This window comes from Peromyscus maniculatus, chromosome 10 (genome assembly GCF_049852395.1).
Source record: "Peromyscus maniculatus bairdii isolate BWxNUB_F1_BW_parent chromosome 10, HU_Pman_BW_mat_3.1, whole genome shotgun sequence".
Classification (NCBI taxonomy): Eukaryota; Metazoa; Chordata; class Mammalia; order Rodentia; family Cricetidae; genus Peromyscus; species Peromyscus maniculatus.
In genome coordinates this window covers 66,179,308-66,197,893 of record NC_134861.1, presented here as the reverse complement: position 1 = coordinate 66,197,893, position 18,586 = coordinate 66,179,308, and the positions used below count along the sequence as shown (strand labels likewise).

At 35.9% G+C, this 18,586-nt stretch overlaps 1 protein-coding gene across 1 annotated transcript in view; it reads left to right on the top strand.

Moving 5' to 3' along the window:
- The window catches only part of Gabrg1 (gamma-aminobutyric acid type A receptor subunit gamma1), a 74,700-nt gene that overhangs the window by 9,064 nt on the left and 47,050 nt on the right, over nucleotides 1–18,586 (top strand). The gene's annotated exons all lie outside the window — the stretch shown is intronic.

Sequence of the window (18,586 nt, the reverse complement as noted above, 5' to 3'; positions counted from 1 at the left end):
CATTTCAAAAATATGCTGTACTGAAGATTAATGCTAGCTTTCTCCTCCTCAAAAACAACAACAACAAAAAAAAACCATAATACTTACATGAAAGTATTTGCCAAAGACATTTATAATGTTTGGGCATTCACCATATCCTGGAAGACTTTTCATAAGACATTTAATTGCTTTGTTTTCTAAAGTCACTTTTAGTGGCCTAGGAAGTAGGCCAGCACTTAGGCAGGCAGAGAATTTTCAGAAGATCAAAGTTCAATTTCTAGAATTTACATTGAGGGGCTGGCAACTGTAACTCCATCTCTAATCCAGTGTACACATTGCCCTGTTCTGTCCTCCATAGGTATCTGTGATTGTGTGTCCCCACTTCCACATATACAGAGTTAAAAATAATCTCTCTTTTAAAGGACAAAGTTAACCTGGAAAATAAATAAAACACGGACAAAAATCAAAATGTTGGTAAGATATGTGTTTTGTTAGCATTTTTTGTAGCTACATTACGGATCAGTAAAGAAAACACAGATTTCAAAATTAGTATCCAAAATATTAAGAAAAGTATTTTTATCATTTTCTCTTTTTATCGTCTTCATATATATATATATATATATATATATATATATATATATATATATGTCTGTCATCATGATTTTTTTTAAAACTCTACTCTGCTATTATTCTGTCTCTTTCTCATTAGTGAAATTTTCAATTATATCTCTAATCTGATTAAATAAACTATATTTCAGAAGTTTAGGAATTGTCCAAAATCTTTTTGAAAGCAGCAATGCCCTCACCCCTAAAGGAGAAGTTATGGGCAGCTGACAGATGCTAAGAGAGGGAGATTCACTCTCCCTGGCTGCCAGTAGGAAGCTCAAGCCCTCCCTGTTGGACAGAACATATCCATGTGCAAAAGAATAGCACTAATAGGACTTAAAGGTTGTTAAAAATAAAAACAAAATATAAAAAGAGGACATGAAACTGGGGAGGGTATGGAATGGGCACTATGGGAAGTAGGAGTGAGATAGTATGTGTAGTTATTATCAAAATACATTTAAGTATGTGAGATTTCCAAATAAATATAAAATAATGCAAGATAAACAACAGCAATTAAACATACAGTATGAAAAATGGCATATTTATAGATCAATGCATTTAATATACTCCTTTTTTAATGGTTTAGTATTTTATATTACAGATGAACTCTGGTTTATTGAGATACTCTTTAGCAGACTTTCAGTTTTTTTAATATGATTGTTGTGTATATATGTGCATATACTATACATGAATTTTACTTCAATATGTTAATCAATATTTCCAAATTACTTCACACAGTGAGACTCATATTCTACTAATGGTTGTAAAATACCATTTATCCATCTTCTCACTGGTAATGGACCATTTAATAGTTTGCCAGTGTTACGCTTAAAAGTTTTGTTAACTTTTTTGTCTTCCTCTTTAAAATTTATTTTTAAAAAACTTTTTTTTTTCATTTTACATACCAGTCTGGATTCCCCCTCCCTTTCTGCCCCCCCCACTTCTTTCCATCCCCCCCCATCCAGTCCTCAGAGAGGGTAAGGCCTCCCTTGGGGGATCAACAAACTCTACCATACTAAGTTGAGGCAGGACCAAGCCCCTGTCCTCTGTGTCAAGGCTGAGAAAGGTATCCCACAGTAGGGAATGTGTACCAAAAAGCCATTTCATGCACCCAGGTTAGGTCCTGGTCCCACTGCCAGTGGGTCCCCAAACATATCTAGCCACACAGCTGTCACCCACATTTAGAGGGCCTAGTTCAATCCCATGCATGTTCCCCAGCTGTCAGGCCAGAGTCCATGAGCTCCCACCAGCTTGGGTCAGCTGTCTCTGTAGTTTTCCCCATCATGATCTTGATCTCACTTGCTCCTGTGATCCCTCCTCCCTCTCTTCAACTGAAGTCTAGGAACTCAGCCCAGTGCTTGGTTTTGGATCACTGAATCTGCTTCCATTCCGTACTGGATGTAAGGTCTATGATGACAATTAGGGTAGTCACTAATCTGAATATAAGGGAAAGTAAGTCCTGACACCCTCTCCATTATTGCTAAGAGTCTTAGCTAATGTCATCCTTGTGGACTTTTTAATGTATTATTGATTACTACCAATGAATGTTAACATAATTCCACTTTTGAATTGCCTTTCACCCTTTTGAATTATCATATACCTATTGTGATATATATTACTTTCTTGTCTCTAGCGTTATCTAAACTGAATGTTGTCACATATCTCTTAATTTTTCTCTCATTAAATTTTAACTTTCTTCCTATTGTCTTTTCTATATTTTCTTTAATAGTCAGCAGTTTATTTCTTTTTGGAATTAACTGTATCTGCAATTTTCTTTTATAAATCTGATTTTTATTCATTAGAACTTAATCACAATTTGAACATAATTTGCTAGATATTCATTATTTTATTTCTAAATGAACTAGTCATTTTTTTGATTCACTAAATGTCCATATCCTTGAATCTGATTCATTGACTTATTGTGGTTTTGCTGAGTTAAGAATTTTTAGAAATTTATTTTTAATATTTTTTATTATTTGAGAATTTAGTAAATGCATAGGATGGTGGTTTGAATAAGACATGTCCCCATAGGTTCCTATTTTGAACACTGTCCCCACTTGGTGCCACTGTTTGGGGAGATTTAGGAAGTATGTCCTTGTTATATGTCATAAGTCAATGGAGCACACATTAAGATTAAAAGCCTGGAACTATTTCTAGTTCAATCTCCCTGCTTCCTGCTTGTGTTTGAGATTTTGAGTTCTCTGCTGCCTGTTCCTATTTTCATGGCTGATATTTGCTGCAATGCCTTCTGCAATGATAGACTCTTATCCTTCAGGAAATGTAAGCCAAAACGAAATCTTTCACAAACTGTGTAGGTCATGGTGTCTCATCACAGCAGTAGAAAGGTAATAAATACACATACAGTGTGTTTGATTAAGCTCACCCTCCATTCCTCATGTTCCAAATCATACCTCATCTCCCACCTCTACTCCCTTCTACCCTTATGTGTTCTATGTTTCTCTTTTCTCCACATGTCCACTCAGCACTGGCAGTTAGTATGCTCACAGTTGTGGGAACATCTACCTGCACATGAGTATCCCTTCTAGGGAATGAATCCTTAAAGAAAATGGATGCTTTCTCCTAGCAGTCTTCACTAGCCAAAGGATCCTCAGTTGAGAGTAGAGCCTCTTGCCACATTCGTGAGAAATATTTGTGAGAACAAGTCTACATTTCCTCCTTGAAATCTACCACTTGAGTAATCTACTTATTGGAATATTTCTAATGTTTGTGAATAAAGAAGGAAAAATTAAAACTAATGAATTTTTTTAAAAAAAAATCACAAGGAAATACTACTATAGGAGATTCCTAAAATACACACAAACACAAAACGCTTAAATGAGTTATCTTGTTATTGGATGACAAAGCTATTACTGTAGAGAAGAGTCTAACAGTCTAGTGTCAGGAATGGGTTACTATTCTTTGAAGTTGTTAAAAAGTAAGGTCCCATAGCCTCCCTTATATTACAGCTTAGTGCCAATGCTCTTGGTTATCCTTTAGAAATTTCTAGTAAGACCTTATTACTGACAATACCATGCATGAGTCATAGAACAAAGAGAAATCAAACTGGAACTCACCTGAAACATTCACATGTACTGGCTAGCTTTCATAGTGCTAGGAAGACCAATACATACTGCCAGATTATAAAAATTATCACCAATCTTACCAATCTATAAAAATGACTTGTAGTGTGATAAATGTTTATTTGTATAATAGTATCACAACTGTCAAGGGACTAGACACCCATCACTTTATGATTAGATTTAACACTCACTCCATCAGATGAAAAGCACACCAAGCACTATTGTTGGGTAGACAGGTATATAGCTACTCAGGTCATAGGAACTATGGCAGAACAATCTGCTATTGTTCTGCTATATGGACAAGTTATTAAGACAAATACTGATGACTTATTAAGCCCATAGATTAGTGCATCTCTCAACTATTATTGGAGAAGAATATTTTGCATTACATGGTGATTAACACAGAGATTCAACTGGGCAAAATGTAGATAATGAAAGAGTGTTGAATGTTAAGTCATAAATAGGACATCTGTATCACATTCTTTCTTAAATACTCAAGAAACATTGTGGAAGAAAGTGCAGAAAGATTACAAATGCTGGAGTGGGTGTTTGACTCAGACACAATGGGGCATTTGCACATAAGAGCTCTAATTGTCATGACAACATGCAGAAGATGAATTTTCACAAAACTCAGCATTGAAAGGGGAAGATGAGATTGAAATCTCATTCCTAATGAGGAGTTATTGACAACTGATAGCTGCTAGAAGAGGGAAAGTCAGCTTTTTTACAGGTGTTGACTCTGGGAGGTAGACTGTACTCCAGTGAATGGTCATACATCCAAAAGAATGTGAGTAGTACAATTTGTACTTCAAGTGGCAAGTGGGCAGGAGGATACAGAGTTATGTATGTAAGGAAAGAAGTGAATCTCCATGGAACTAGGAGAGGGTGTTGAATATGACCATTGTTTAAAATTTTCAAATAAATTCTAATAAAAATGAAAATAAAATAAAGATTATTTGGCTTTTCATGAGCCAAATCACAGGTGGGGTCTATAGAGGAGATACAAATGTATGTATTCAACAAAATTTGCTCAAATATTTATAAGTGATCTGTCACCTTAATTGTTATTTTGGAGTTGATATTCAGTAAGTGGAAAAAGTGATAAACATATAATGTATATGTGACATATATTTATATATATATATCACATATATATCAGCATAAATACGCATCAATTATTTTCTTTGCCTCAAGGTTTTGACGTAATTTAAATATAAATTAAGTTTTTAATTAATTATGTGTAGTATTTAGAACAAGAAACTATGGACTGAAATATGTTGGACTGCAGTTACAAAGCCAGATTCTACAACTGCTCCTCAGACATTTGCTGTAATAAATAAGATTACCCTGACAAATCATGGCACATTTGAAAAATAGTGCCTCAAATTTTTGGATTTACTTGGACTATATAATTTTTTTTTTGAGTAAGACCATCTACAAGAAAACTTTAGACACCTAATAATTGTTGAGCATAAAATATTGACTATGCCTAGATTAATTCAGTTGAGCAAAGTAGAACTAAATTTGTTAAAATTCGCTTAAGAAATGTATATGAAAATATGACCTCACTTTGTTTTTCTACCTAAATATTTCCACAGTAGTAAAAGATTCTGAGTAATTATTTATTCCAGACTTATTATTTTTGTGTACATAAAATCTTGCTTAAATATTTCCAATTGACAATGGAAATAAGGAGCCTTTCCAACACTACTTTTGACAAATATTTACATGTTTAATGAATGCTCAGAATGTATTAGAAAATCCATTCGTTAGTTTCCCCTGTGTTTTTGGAATTGTGTCTTTTTTGCTTCTTTCCTACCAGTAAATATAAGAAGGATCACATATCTTTTTTCCCTTAATTTTGTTTGTCAATGTATTTTGAAATATATAATTATTCTCATCCTAAAACAAAACTGCATTCAAGCAAATGAAACAAGCCAAGTATATGGCCATGATCCGTGTAGAAGAGGAGATGCATTGATTATAAGAGCCAGAGCTGGTGACCCCAAGAAAACAGTATCTTCCTGGCACAACAAGTTTGATGTGCATACAAATTCACAAGGGCTGTAGCATGCACAAGACTTGTACAAATTTAGTCAAGTCAGACAAAAATCCCAGCATGGAGAAGAGGAAGTAGGCACAAAGTTCCACTCCAACCAAGAAGCTATTGCAATTGACAGATTCTTGGAAGAGAAAAATCACTTTTCTTCAGTGTGTTCCTTTGGGTATATAAGCACACTCCAGGACTGGCCTCGTGTTGGTGAACTATTTACCAACACAAAATGAACTATATGATCTCTGTGTGTATGTGTATGTGTGTCTGTGTGCTGTGTGTGTGCATGAGTGTTGTTGTTGTCATATTTGGTATTTTTGTTCTTTTGGTCTTTGTTGTGTTTTTGAGAGAAAGAGTGAGCAAGACTCAAGTTGGGTGAGCTTGGACAAAAGCAGGATTTGGAAGGACTTGGCGTAGGGGCAAAAGTATGATATATCCAAATATATTTTATGTCATAAGTGAAAGAAAGCATTAGCCATTTGGCAAGTGACAACAAGCTGCTATAGATTCTTGAGGGAAAAAAATTCCATCCAATTCCTTGTTTACATTTGATCTTTTGCAGGATCTGTTTAATTTTAACAATTACATACAAACTCACTTATATGTACTTTCCTAAAACTGGCAGTGTATGTATCTGGGAGGAATGTTGTGATATTGATCAAATCTAGATATATTACTTACATGAATTATGACAATGCTAACTTATTTAATACTTGGGTGATCAAGAACCAAGACTAGATAATTCATGGACCTGGGGTAAAACCAAATATTGTTTAAAAATGTAAACATGTAATCAAATTACTCCTAGTAACATTCTACTAGGATCTCTTGATGGCTTTGCTCAGCTATCATCAGAGAAGATTCCTCCTGCAGCAAATAGGAATAAATACAGAGACCCATAGTCAGATGTTATGTAGAAAGTGAGAGACCCTGAAACACTCAGTCTTTAAATAGAGGTCTCCATCAAATCCCTCCCATTAGGGCTCAGAGAAACTTGCAGAAGAAGAGGTCAAAAAAGTGTAAGAGCCAAAGAGATTGAGGACACCAAGGAAACAAGGCCCTCTGAATCAACAGTATCAAAGCTCTTAATTCTCACAGAGCTGGGGAACCTGCATGGGACCAAACTAGGCCCTCTGAATGTGGGTGACAGTTGTGTGGCTTGATCTGTTTGTGGGGGTCCCTGGCCGTGGGACCAGGACTTGTTCCACGTGCATGAACTGGCTTTTGGAGCCCATTCTCTATGGTGGGATACCTTCCTCAGCCTTGATGCAGCAGGATGGGGCTAGGCCCTACTCACACCTCAACTTGGTGTGCCAGATTTTGTTGACTACCCAAGGGAGGCCTTACCTTATCTGAGAGTGGATGGGGGGAGTGAGATGTGAGGAAGTTGAGGGGGGCAAGAGAAGGAGAGGGAAGGGAAACTGGGGATGTTATGTAAAATGAAAAAAAATAATTAAAATAAAAGAACTCACAGAGACTAAGCTTATCTGAGGATCGGAGGGAAAAGCCAGCCACTATATTAAATGTTGAGGTCAGGCTGTGGTAGCACATGCCTTTAATCCTAGCATTAAGAAGGCAGAGATTCATTCAGATCTCTGTGAGTTCAAGGCAACACTGGGAACAAAGTCAGGACTGGTGGTACACACTTTATTCCCAGCACTAGGTAACTACAGAGGTCCGTATAGACAGACAAGAAATAATAGAGTTGAGCAGAAAGAGGAAGTGATGTAGCCGGGCAGAAAAAGAAAGTGAGATGGCAGAACACAGAAAGGCATGTAGGTGTGGGTATACAGGAAGTAGCTTTCTTTGGCTGAAGCATTCTAGCGGTAAGAACATGTCTGCCTTCCCTGATCTCTCAGTTTTTACCTTAATATCTGGCTCCAGGTTTTTATTAAGACCATTTAGCAATTTGTCTTACACTAAGTCAACATGCTCAAGATCTGCTCAGAACTGTACCAGGTCCTCTTCGTATATATTACAGCTACTGATTCAGTGGTTTTATGGGATTCCTGAGTGTACAAATGAGTGGGTCTGTGATTCTTATGCCTTCTCTTGGACTCTTTTCCTTCTGTTTATTTGTTTTGTCCAATTCCAGTGTGTTAGGTTTTGCTTTTATCTTTTATATTATATTATACTATTATCCATGAAAAACCTGTTTGTTTTCTAATCGGAGACAGAAAGTGCATGGATCTGAATGGGAAGGGAGGTGGGGTATTAGAGGAGGAGAAGGAGTTTTCAATAAAACGGTAAAAAGGAATGTATATAGCTACAAAAATTAAAAACGAAACAAGATTAACAATTTTTACTTTAAAAATTCCTACAAGAAAACAATTATATCTTTTTTCCCAGCTACTCTCCACATGACTTATGCATGCCGACAGCAAAGTTAGGCAGCTATGGGGCTCTTCATAGTACAGCACCTGCCCTGCTTCAGTAAAGACAGCTGTGTGTGTGTGTGTGTGTGTGTGTGTGTGTGTGTGTGTGTGTGTGTGTGTGACGGCTCTGATCCTTTGCTGTTCTTCAGCCTCACTGAACTGACTTTCATTTCATTTCATTTGTTTTATGCAAGTCAGTATCAAAAAGGACCCACATCTTCTGCCAGTACATCTATTTGAGTCTTCATGGAGAGTTTTCCCCCTGACTACAGAAGGGACCACCTTCTAGATCCCCAGATGTGTGCAGCCCCTTTGCTTATTGTATTGTTTGCGTTTTAGAAGTCTCCTTGCTAGTCAACAGTGGTGCTTAGGAGACTCTATCCCACCTCATTCTGATTGATTTCTGAGAAACACAGAGTACATACCACTTTACCCTTTCAGAATGCAGTGTTTGTCCAGTGCCTAAAGATTTTCAAATATATAAACTATAAAATATAAGAACACTCTGAATCAAAAATTTTTAATGACTTGTTTAAGCTTCACAATTTCATTTAAAGATTAATACTAATACAGACTTTAAACCTTCTATCTTCTATGAAATTTCCACTGGTATTAATTTATTCACCCTTATATGTTCATCACTCAGAAAGATGCTAAGCTCATAATTAATACCCAATAGTTATTGTAAATAATATATCATCATTTGTTAAAGTAGCATTAAAATTGAAAATAGACTATGATTTACAGGAGGTCAGTTGTCTAACAAATTTGTCCAAATAAATAGTTGCCATATATTCATCATTATTCTACCTTACTCATGTATTATTATCAGTAACCTATTTTCCTAGCATTCAAGGGAATTATGTAGCATTTCATATTCATTATATTTACAAAATGAATTATGTGATTATATCTATCAATATATTATATATGTATGTGTGTGTCATCTAGTGATAAATATGTATAGAGTAAAATGCAATAGCTATAACATTATTAAATTTGCTATAACATCCTGGCAATAAAGAGAGAGTAAATCAAAAGGTTTTACCCCTTAAATGGTTGTTGAGTTCATACATAGTTGAAAATTGTATTAATATCTATGGTGTTATAATTCCAAAAAGAGTTCTAAAATTCCTAAAAGATGAAGTAACAATCTCATCCTCTTATCTCACATATGATTGCTGGGCCTATAGACTTATATAACTCTGTCAGTTTTTATTTGAAATTAGGCCCTCAAACTTCCATAACAAACATTTGCCCACTGATTATCCCCAACTCTTGGAGCTGACAATCTAACAACTACAGGACCTTTGGAGAAATTATTTGTGTCTTATATTTAATTATCACTTAAATTAAATTAAGAAGTCTCAACTTGAATTTATTTACTGAAGGTTTAATAAAAATAGTAAAATATGGGAAAAAATTCTTTAGTTTGATACTCACCTTTCTTTGAAAGGGTATTTAATCACAACTTCTTTCTCAGCTCAAAAAACCAACACTAATGACTATACCAATTATTCTAGTTAGTTTTATTTATTAATATTAACAGTATTTAAGATTCAAAAATTAATCTAATTAAATGTACAGAATGATGATAAAAATAAGATCAAAACTTGTAGTCACAATATCTAAGTATACTATTTCCTTTGAAAATGTTTAATGGTGACAACTCAGGTTATTTGTCCAAGTGTACTTATCCTGCATCATTTAATGTCTATTACTCATTCTTATTTCTGGAAAGCCAAGTTAGTATAATCTCAAAAAATAATAGTAAGAGCCGGGCGGTGCTGGCACACGCCTTTAATCCCAGCACTCGGGAGGCAGAGGCAGGCAGATCTCTGAGTTCGAGGCCAGCCTGGTCTACAAAGCGAGTTCCAGGAAAGGCGCAAAGCTACACAGAGAAACTCTGTCTCGAAAAACCAAAAAAAAAAAAAAAGTAATGAATATGTAAATTACCAAATTTGATATTTTAATAAAATTAATAGGAGGAGGAGGAGGAATTTTTCTTGTGATGATGTAGTAATCAGTTAATTAGTCTCAAAGTGTTGAAGTGTGAGTAACAGTTAGAAAATGTGTATTATATGTATTACCCAGAGATTTTCTTCTATATATACTCAATGCAATAGGCAGTAATGAACCATTTTTTCCCAGAAAATATATAGGGAATACCTATGTGAAATTTATGGCCCTGTCAGTGGATGTCACTTAAAATTATAACCTTCTTTCAAACCATGGGAAGCGGGCAGATCAATAGGCTTTCAGAGTTTAAGGAAACTCCTTAGGCAATTCATTAAACTGATCTGGATTACACCCTATTTCCTTGTAGATTAATGGAAGAGGTTCCCTCGTGTGTCAGAATCAGAACACATTGCCCTTTTTATGTGAACTATCTATAGAGTTACTCTATAATTCATCATCTAAACTAGGTCATTCTGCAAGTGAGAGGGAGGTGTTTAAAATTATTCCAGGGAAACAGGTCTACAATAGTCCCGTCCTGCGAAAACTTAAGAATATTCATCTTGGGGATGTGGGGTGGCTTGGGAGAGAGGGCTGGGGGGCAAGAGGAGAGAGCGGGTGGGATTTATGGGTGTTATGTTGAGTGAGTAGAAAATTTATTAATAAAGAAAAATGAGGAAAAAAAAGAATATTCATTTTATGCATGAAAATTGATCTGCGGTAGTTTCTTGATTTGTTTTAGGCACATGTATGTTACCAGAGTGATAAACATGGCCCCTTTCCTGGCTGTATGGTGAGGTTCACTTGTCCTTACTTAAATTCTCTCTTAAATACCAGGTAAAAGCACTTATTTTATGAAAAAATAAGTAATATAGCATCAAAGTATTTTCATGTGCCATAATGTGTCATCAGAGAACTTTTTGTAGTGCATTACAGTAAGAACTCATAAGACATGATACATATGACTCAAAAACTTTCTTGAGTGACTAGTTATAAAGAACTGTAGAAGCAGAAGCTTCAGAGTGTAATACAGATGCCAAAATGAGAAAAGACATGTTTGAGATATTTGAGAGAAAGATGTGAGAAAAGTTAGTGGGAGGAGGGGCCATTAGAAGAGAGAAGCTTTGAGAGGGAAGAGGAAGCCTTAGAGGAGGGAGGCATCAGGCAGGAATGGATTCACTACTGCTCCCTCATGTTCTGTTATTGCCTGACAGCAGCTGCTGTTAGCGGGGATCTGTATAATCTCAGGGCTGCTCCCTAGTGCCAGCAGCTGGATGGGCTGAAGAGCAATGTTTCCAAGCAAGTGAGCTAGCAGCAAATTTCAGGACTGTCATGACAATTTTGTTGACAGAATAATGTTTTGTCTCTCCCAATAAAAGGCTCCATCTAATTATTTATGTTTTTATGATTACAAATTCAATTCAGAACAGTTTTAGTTATAGATGAAGTAGCAGTTCATTTTCAGTCTATGATGTCTACTATATTAGCTCCTTTCTGTGCATAAATATTACAAATTATATACTGGAAAACTGTATAATACTACTAAATAAAAAAGCTTCAAGCTGGATGGTGGTGGTACATGCCTTTAATACCAGCACTTAGGAGGCAGAGCCAGGCAGATCTCTGTGAGTTCGAGGCCAGCCCGGGCTACCAAGTGAGTTCCAGGAAAGGCACAAAGCTACACTGAGAAACCCTGTCTTGAAAAACCAAATATATATATATATATATATATATATATATATATATATATATATATAGCTTCTTTAGTCTTATTTGTATAGAATATTAAGTATTTTCTTGCCAAACATTTAGAATCATTTTACACATTAATGATCATAGAGACAAACTGCTTACTCTTATTTTTCATATGATATTATGATCATAATATCATATTATATAGACTTGGTTAAATAATCCTGTGTAGGAGACTTTTATTTCCTACCTGCCAGTTCCCAAAATAACCTACATGGAGATTTAATATTAATTATAAATGCTGGGCTAATTGCTCAGGCTTGTTACTAGCTAACTCTTAGATTTTTAAATTAATCCTTATTTCTTATCTACCCTCTGCCACATGGTGGTGCCTTCTTTCAACACGGCAAGTCCATCTTTCAAAACTCCTCAGACTCTGCCCTTCTTCCTAACATTCTCTTTGCCCCATAAATCCTGCCTAGCTATTGGACAATCAACTTTTTATTAACAAGGAGAGCAACATGTTTTTCACAATGTACAAAAGGATTATTCCACAGCAACCCTGGAGACTGATTCCCAGAACTTATGCATGCTACACAAGTACTTGAACTCTCAACTGCTTTGCTAAGTTACTAGTTTTTTTTTTCAGATTATCTATAAACATTAATTGATTAAATATGTACAATCTATTATGTGCATATTTTACTATTTGCTAAAACATATTCACGTTGTTTAAAATATATGCTGTTTCTTAATTCAAGAAACACTTTTGTGTTTGATGTTTCTCAATCTCACTTGTTTGAACAGATCTGCCCTCTTCTAGGAAATCTTCATTAGATCAGGAATGTCACATTATTTGTTTTTGCACTTCCAGAACTTCACACATTTTAAATGCATGGTAATTTCTCCACAAATGAATGAAAATTCTGTGTGGGAGACAGAGTTCCTTAGAAAGACTTTTTTACAGAGAAGGCATAATTCATTGATAGCCACACTTTCAGAAGTGTGATCCCTTGAGGTTATTATTTTACCTTATGGGAGCCAAAGAATGAAAGATGAGTGAGGAAGCTTTATAGACTGATGTAATCTAACAAGCTTCCTAATTAAAAATCATATATGTTGTACTCCTTCAAAGTAGCAAACCCATATCCCACCATCTGGATTATGCAGTAAAGATAAATCAGATGATTCAGGGAAACTTCATAAGGAACATGTTTTCAGTTTATATGAATCTTTAGAAAAGAAAAAAATTTCTATTTTTATTCTTTAACCAGTGAGGTAGTGTAAAACAAGTCCATTCTTACTTATGAAATGGAGATGATATGAATGCATTTTCCCCCAAATTAATGCAATTTAGATGACATAATATGTGGAAGGAACCACCACAAAATACTTTGTAGGCACAGTTCCTTAAAACCATTAGTATTTGCTATGCACAATTGCTGATAATAACAATGAAACTATCAGTCATTATAGGATACAATTAGGAAAATTACATAATCAAGACAGAAAGACTCATTGAGGTTACAATTGCATCAATTTAAATTACTTATAGACGTTTATGACAATGAATCCAGAAACACTTTTAGTATTAGTAAAGAAAAATTAGTAATGAATATTTAATTCTTATAAATGAATAGGTGTCCAAAACCTGTCAATTTTACACTAATTTCCTATCTGTTTGCAATATCTGCATATCCAGTAGAGTGTAACAATTATGTGTCAAAACTGGTATTTTTCATTATCCAAATAAAACCAATATGATAATAAAATATGTAACAAGTGTTCTGAAACTGATTTGGATAGCTGGAAGGAAGATGTAAAGAAATTATCACTAATGAAATTCCTTTCTGTGATGAGATGAAATCAGAAAAGATAGCTCTGTAATGTTACCAAGGTCAGTTTTCTCTGCTGCCTGGGGAAGAGGGGGATACAGCTCACTGTGAATGTGTGTTTTTTTCTTCATCAAAATGTTGCTACCATACAAACTACAGTGGAAATACTTCAGTTTATTGAGAAATTTGACTACAATCATGTTTCAATAGAAGGTTGAGTGCTTATATATTCAGTGGCTCTTCCATATCTACCAATATTTCCTTCTGTACAGGAGGGATTGAGAGATGAAAGGAAATCTAAAATATAGCTTATTAACAATGCCTCAGTCAATATAAATTGGTATAATAATATTCCAGGGTGGCTCACCAGCCTGGATTCCAAAATTTCAGTGTTTTTGGTGTCTTAGTTTGCCTAAATATGTACTTATTTACTTTAGAGAAAACAATGAGAAATATTGAAGGAAATAATATAGGGTTCTGTTGCACAAATCTTTTTATTTTTTTTTAATTTTTCTTTTTTCTTTTATTTTACAATACTATTCAGTTCTACATAACAGCCACAGATTCTCTTGTTCTCCCCCTTCCTGTCCCCTACCCTTCCCCCCAGCCCACCCCCCATTCTCACCACCTCCAGATCAAGGCCACCCCCGAGGACTGAGATCTACCTGATAGACTCAGTCCAGGCAGGTCCAGTCCCCTCCTCCCAGATTGAGCCAAGCGTCCCTGTATAAGTCCCAGGTTTCAAACAGCTATCTCATGCAGCAAGCCCAGGACCTGGTACCACTGCCTAGATGCCTCCCAAACAGATCAAGCCAATCTACTGTCTCACCTATTCAGAGGGCCTGATCCAGTTGGGGGCCCCTCATGAACAGCCTGGACATGAGTGGGAGCAATGAATGGTGAGGGTCGAGGGAAAGAGAGCAGGAGATCCCACCTGGATCAAGAACAGAGAGGGAGAACAAGGAATAGGGTAAATGAAGACCACATGAGAAAAGGAAGAAACAAAGTGCTAAAGAGGCCTGTTGCAGGAATCTTAAAAGTTCTTATTAATAAAGTCAAACCTGAGGCGAGTTATTGGGGTCCATGCTGGTAGATCAGAGAGACAGAACAAGCCACAGCTATCTCACCTCGCCAGATCCTCAGCTGGTCTTGTCTCCTCAGACTGGAGGCCTCTGAGTCCTCATCTGGAATGGGTCTCAGCTGAACTGCTGCTCGAAAGCCTGAAGCTTAACCAGCCAAAATCTTAACCAGCCAAATGCTTCTAGTTTCTGGTCCTCACGCCTTATATATCCTTCTGCTTTCTACCACCACTCCCTGGGATTAAAGGCTGGCTTTCTTGGATTAAAGGTGTGTGTCACCATGCTTGGCTATTTCCAATGTGGCCTTGAACTCACAGAGATCCAGAGGGATTTCTATCTCTGGAATGCTAGGATTAAAGGTGTGAGTGCCACCATTTTCTAGCCTTTGTATCTAGTGGCTGTCTGTTCTCTGACCCCAGATAAATTTATTAGAGTACACAATATTTTGGGGAACACAATACCACCACAGAGGCCCACAGAAATCCACAAAGATACCCCCACAAAAGACTGCTGGCAATGGCTGAGAGACAGCCGGGACTGACCTACTCTGGTGATAGGATGGCCAAACACCCTAATAGTTGTGCCAGAAACCCCATCTAAGGACTGAGGAATTTGGATACTAGGCCCCAGGTGGAATGCTGGGAGTCTAATTAGTGAGAAAGAGGAGGGTTTATATGAGCGAGAATTGTTGAAACCAAGGTTGGATAAAGCACAGGGACAAATAGCCAAACGAATGGAAACACATGAACTGTTGCACAAATCTTAACTGGTCTTATAATATAAAACCTGGAGCCGGATATCAGGGTGAAAGCTGAAAAATCAGAGAAGCAGAGCAAGCCATAGCCACCACCTCTTACCTCACCAAATCTTCAGCCAGAAAGTGTGAATTTTTGTCTCTTCCAGTCCTATATTCCCTTCTCTGCCCAGCCATATCACTTCCTGTTTCAACTTTCCTAGTCCTGGGATTAAAGGTGTGTGATCCCAAGTGCTGGAATTAAAGATGTGTGCCATTACTGCCTGGCTCTGTTTTATTTTTAGTTTTGGATTAATCTCATGTAGCCCAGTGTGGCTGTGAGCTCACAGAAATCCAGATGAATCTCTGCCTCTGCCTCCCGAATGCTAGGATTAAAGGTGTGTGTGACCGCTGCCTGACCTCTATGGCTAATTCTGTGGCTACCTCTGTCATCTGATCTTCAGGCAGGCTTTATTTCCTAGATTATAAACAATATTATTACCACAGGGTTCTATGAGGAGAATGTACTAAATACTTTAAAAACAATTCAAGAAATGAAATACTTTGTGAAATTCTTGTCACTAGATGTGTATGGTAATTTATCATTTGTGATAACTATTGCATTCTTTGAAGTGTAGTGGAAAGCCTTCATCTTCATTTAAAAATTTCCCACAATTAAAGCAGTATTTCATTGTCTTTACTGAGCAGTGCAAGTGTCAGAATCTCAGAATCACCGATATTTCATGGGTCAAATTGACTAATTCCTCAGGGGATTTTCCCAAGCTATAATGTAATAGAATAAAGATAATGTGTCAGAAGCATGACACTGTGGCCTGGCAATGACCTTGAGACTCTACAGAGCATATTTCTTGGGTTGTACAAAAAATGCGTCCTATTTATTTTATTTTCATCATCATTTAAAAGAGATAAAATAGAAGGGCAAAGAGCATACTCAGGCTCCCTGCTTATTTGATGGGGCGTTGGTGAGAGGAACTGATGAGAGTTTAGGTAAGTCAGTTCAAGGGAAGAGTAACTAGTGCATGTCCATTTGTTTCCTAAATAGGGAATGAAAGTCAAATATACTTTCCTATACATAAAATAGGAAAATACAATGTTAAAGTATTGTGGTAACAAACTAGTCTGAAATATCTGTGGCTTACAGACCTAGGCTACTTGACCACTATAGTTCAGGTGTGGCTTGTCCATTCCACCCTCGTTCTTAGACTGAACAGATGGAGTGGGCTTAAGAGTAAATAGTCATCTAGCATTGCACATTTGTGTGATATTAAACTTTCTGCTTGGCAGTGATGAATGATTTATTGTTCAAAACCATTTAAAGGGTCAAATATGACTTTAAGAGGCCAAGATTTGTGTAATCCACTTGCAGAATGATAGTCAAATCAGAAGCTAGTGGGCTGATAAGTATTTCTGGATAGAGAAGAACAAACAGACATTGAAAAGGAAAAAAAAAACTCATTATATGCTCAAAATATCAGAATCATTGAGGAAATGAGCTAAGAAATAAAATTCTGTAAAATTAAGCTTTGACTTATTATATTAACATTGCATTATTCAGCTTTATGTACTGTGAAAAACAATTGATACAATGTATGTGAAGAAAAATCTCATTTTAGTCCCTGATTTTGGAGGTTTCATCCCATCATTGTTGGAAAAGCCACATGTCAGAAAGGTAAAGGCAAGACTGGACAACTTGCTTACCTCCTGGAAGTCTGGAAGCAAGAAGATCAGAAGACAAAGAGAATGATGTCCCAACATGCCTTTCAAAAGCCTGTTTCAATTACCTAACTTTGCATCATTAGAACCCATCTTTGAAGATCATACTAACTTTCTGTGTTTCCACAGACTGAAGACCAAAATTTTATTCATGAGTCATCAGACAACACTTAATACACAATCTACAAACACAAACGTTCAATATATGAGAAATTGTGTACATTTTCTAACATTTCATGGTGATAGGAATAAATGTGAAATAATAGTGCATAATCGTTTGAATATACTAAAATGAAATTCATATAATTTAGAATAGTTAATTTCCTTGAGTTTGTCAGTAGTAAGCTTAGATTTTAGACCTTTTTCAGTGAATAACTAAAGACAATAAAATAGGGGCTGGCACCAAGTCTAGAACGATTATCATCGAGTAAGAATGAAATGATTGTGTAGCTTGGTCTGTTTGTAAGGCTCCTAGCAGTGAAATCAGGACTGGCACATAGCTGGCTTATATTACTAGCCTTGATGCAGGGGCAGGAACTCAATCTTGCCTCAACTTTGTTCAAACCCATGGGAGGCCTGCCCATTTCTTAATGGAGATTGAGAAGGAGTGGATGGATAGGGGAGTATATGGGAGTCGGAGAGGGGGAACTGGAAGAGAGGAGAGAAGGGAAATTGTCCCTATGTAAAATTTTAAAAAGTTATATATATATATATATATATATATATATATATATATATATATATATATTCTAAAAAAAGAAAGCGGTGATTAAGTTTTCATGATAAAGAAACTACTATCTATTTGTTATATATCTAAATATCTATAACTGTGTCTGTATCTGTCTTCAATGTCTCTACAATTATTTGGTAATAAACTGAATCCACACATTTATTATGGATGTAGCTGCATTTCTATGCATAGATGCAAGCAAATGCAAATATATGTGCAGTATAACATGAAGAAAAGAGAAGAAGAAAGGTAAGAAGATGAATAGGGGCTGGATGTAGGTAATGGGCATGAGTTAGGAGAAAAGATATAAAGCTAATTGTTTGTCAAGTTCTAATTCTGTCTTTGAGATTTTGGTTTTGATTTTGGTGGTGGATAAATGCCTATAATATATATGATACTGAAAGTATAAAATTTAATGTGAAGCTACACAGCTTCTGCTGTGAATGACTGTTCAAACTGTATATAAGTTCACTGAGTTGTATTGACTTTAAATCTGATTAACTTTATTGTGTGATATTTTTATTTATTTGCAAAGTTTTATAGTACACTTTATAAAATTAAAAAGAAGCAATAAGAATCAATCAACATTTTTAAAAAGAACATAAGCTGGGTTAGGAAATACTAAAATATTGTTGTAGTTGTGTTCCCAGTTTTGTGGGTAAAGCGATTTATGTTTATCTGTTTCCAATGGCATTCAGTTTCTCACTTAGAAACTAAATTCTTAACATTTAGAA